The sequence below is a fragment of the Pinus tabuliformis genome, chromosome 3_2, assembly GCF_031772625.1.
Source record: "Pinus tabuliformis cultivar Carrire ecotype Pingquan chromosome 3_2, CPIR1, whole genome shotgun sequence".
Lineage (NCBI taxonomy): Eukaryota > Viridiplantae > Streptophyta > Pinopsida > Pinales > Pinaceae > Pinus > Pinus tabuliformis.
This window is the reverse complement of record NC_142302.1, coordinates 905045291-905048993: the sequence shown is the minus strand read 5'-3', so window position 1 is coordinate 905048993 and position 3703 is coordinate 905045291.

The following is a 3703-nucleotide window of genomic DNA, read 5'->3' as shown; positions in this document are numbered from 1 at the left end:
TTGTAGAAAAATGTATTTCAATGTATTTCTTTGTTTACATTTTGTGTTTTGTACTATGTTATTTACTAATTTTATTTATTATGTTTTGATTATAATGTGTAACTAGTTCATTGTGCTATGTCATGTCTGCTTTTTTGCAATGTTATTTCTTACATTTTTTTATTAATTTATCAAATTTGAAAATTCTATAATTATTCAAACAATATTAGAAAATGTATTTCCTTCGCACATAGTTTATATTAGCATGTAACTTTTTCTAAATGATACAACAAGATCCGTCTATTTGCAATTGTACAATTTGATTAGATTACAAAATGAAAGAAAAAAAATTATGCATAAAATTTACATTATTTTGATGATCCAATTTAGCATAATTTACAAAATTTATGTTCCATGAACATGATTATAGTATAGGTGATGAAATGTTATTAGACTATTCTACTATATATTTTGACAAGATATCTGTTTTACTATGTCGAGAAAATTACAATATATATCCTTTAGCATATACTAAATTCCAAAATTGGTTGAGCAAGTAGTAAAATTTGGTAACGATTTCTTTATTAATCAACCATAGCTCCTGGAGGTTGACACTTCTATTGATTATACTACAAGAATGGAGGTATGATTGTTTTATTCATGTTTTACGAGGGCTCTTCTAATAACATTCTTACAGTGTCCAGTTAATCTTCCAATCATATAGGCATTTGCTGAAGATCCAATATGTTATTCATTAGCATTAAAATGTCTTGGCTAAGCATTAAAACATCTTGGTTGAGCATTAAGATATCTTAGATGACTGCATATATCTCTTCTTGTATGCTTCTTCCATTGCTTCTTTCAGCCACTTTTTTCGTTGTTGTTATTTGATGGGACCATCCCAACACTATTAGGATTACTCAACAATTAAATGATTTAAATGTGATTAACCGTGGATTAGTTTATGATTACCAATCGTTCTCGGATTTTTCTGGAAAATGATAAGGTGGCAATTATGTGTGCAATTAATACACTGTACTGTATCTCGGGTCGCATTTCCCGCTCCTCGTTTCATGCCAAAACCCTTCCACCGTCTTTCATTCAACCACTTCTGTTCTTTGCACTTTGTCATCAAGGTTTGCTCTGTTGTGGTTTTGTTGCCTGTGTATGTAGCTGCGCTACACCTGTTGGGTGCACTTTCAGGGTTTTCTTGTCCAACAGTGTGACTCTTATATTTGCTTGGATAACTTTTGGTCCTGGTTCATTAGGCAACCAAAAATGGTTCTACCACCTGTGTAAGTGTTTTTCTATGCTCTTTTTGCAATTGTTTCAACTGGTCTTTGCTCCACGGGCTCGGTTTCTGGTATGAGGTTGTCTTGCTTGTGAATCTCAGTGGGTTGGCATGCACTCAGGTTGCGTAACCATGGCGCTCTCCGGTCTTCGGCTTCAATGCAGGTAGCCTCTTCTGTCCATGTTTCAATTTTCTTTTTCCGTCCTTCTGTTACTAATGTGGCTGCTCCTTTGTCTCAGTCATTGTTTGGAATTTGAGGTTCAAGGGCTTGTACTCTGTTCTTGCTGCGAACCCTTTAGGTAGGGGAATGAATCCCTCTTACAATTTCATTCATGCACTTGTTCTTTTTTTCCTCCCTCTGTCGACAGGTTGCTAACAACTGTGTTTTGGTTCTTGTGCAGGTGATAGGGTTTGCAGTTGGGTATGCTCGGAACAATCACATCGGCCTCTGCCTAGTAGGCTCTGTCAACGCAACTAATCTTTAGTTTTAGGATTAGGCCTGTGAGATTGAGGGTTTGGTTTTCCTCAATGCTTGGTCAATGTTGTCTCTCAGTTGTAGCCCAGCATCCTGGTCATTTTGTTTAGCGTAGGCTTCCTCGATTTTGTGCTTGTTGACTGTAATTTATAATGTGTGGGAGCCGCTTCCCAAAACCCTCACCTAGGGTTTGTTGACTGTCGGCTATGTGACTGTTCGTGGGTTATGTTGGAACTCTGCTATGTATGCTCATACATTTCATATTATAATTGAAAGAAAAATTCCAGAGAAATGTTGGTTTTGATTACCTTTGTTTTAATGGTAATTGTTGGTTGTCGTTCCTTTCACTCCGACTTAAACGCCCTCGAATTAGGATTGTTAATTTGCAGCTGTGTTTGTAATTTCTTCCACGAACAGAAAGCACTGTAGTTGCTCTGGTATTCATTCTGGTGGTCGATTTCAAAATTAGGAAAATAATGTATGGCTCGTATGTGCTTAACTTGTCTGATTTGTTTGTCTGCGTTCGCTCCTATTCATTCACTGTCGATTTCTTTCACGGGTTACAAACCCTCGTTCTGGAAGTGCATCTCTGTCTCGCTGTCTGGACTTTGTTTCTTAGAAAAAGAAGAATTAAATAAACTTGTATGTATGCATTGTATCGGTTACTCTGATGTTCAGTGAATTAGGAAACAAAAACGAAAATGTTATGGACACACAGATGGATTCGAATTGTCTGTTCTTTTATTGTTATTGCTTGAATGCTAAAAATGTTGAACCCTTTCAATGGATTTTTCATGTACATTTGTAGTCTCTGTTCACAGTTACTTGAACTGTGTAGTAATTGTTTTCAGTTGTAATTCTATTTAGTTACATAACGATGCTTGTATTCGGTTCTGCTTTTTGACAAGATTTTACATCAAACACATTTTGTTTTTTTCTCCAAAATGACAGAACAGTTATTAAATTTCTATTGATTAAAGACAGACAAACTAATGATCCTAACCGACCAAAATGTCCCTAACTAGTACTGAAACTAAAAGTAAACAAAATCTTCCACCCTACTTTGTCAAACTAATCATAAAAAAAAACAATTTGTTAACACAACTTCCATCGTGGCAGAGACCAACACCCGGACCTAGTGCCCTAGCTGGATGTTACTGCATCAAGCTCCCGGGGTAAAAAGAAATCATGACTCCGGTCCACGAGCTTCTCGACTGAAGAACCCGCCTGCTCAATCTGCGTGGCATCAAGCCACGAATTGTCCTCAATAGGGCGGTTCTTCCACTTTACCAGGTATTGCAGATACTCCTTCCCCCGAATTCGTTTGGCCACCTGAGTGTCGAGGACGCTCTCGATCTCGGGAGGCTGAACGTAAGGCATCTATCTCATCCAAGTTTCTCCTCCATCCTGGGTATTCCATGTAGGCCATGTGGTTCTGTCTTCTTCTTCTAGGTCAGCAATGTAAGGAAACAAGTCTGCTACATTAAAGATGGGTGAAATGCCTATTACTGGTGGCAACTATATCTCATAGGCATTCGCTAAAAATTTCCGGAGGACTTTTCAGGGACCTATCTTCTTATACTTCAGCTTATTGTATGCACCTCTAGGGAAGCATTCCTTGCGCAAATGCGCGAGAACTTCATCTCCCACATTGAATTGTACTTTCCTTCTTTTCAAATCTGCTTGCTATTTATACTTTTGGCTGCTGTCCTACAACTTAATTTTCACCTGCTCATGTAAATCTCTCATCGTGTTAGCAAAATCTTCTCCATCTGCGCTTCACCTTTCTTGTAGTTCGAGATCTCGTAACTCATGCACTCCACGAGGATGCATGCCGTACAGAATTTGAAATGGACTGTAACCTGTGCTACGATTAGGCGAGTCGTTATAAGCGAACTCTGCCTGGGCAAGCACTCGATCCCACATCCACGAATTCTCACCAATCAAACTTCGTAGCA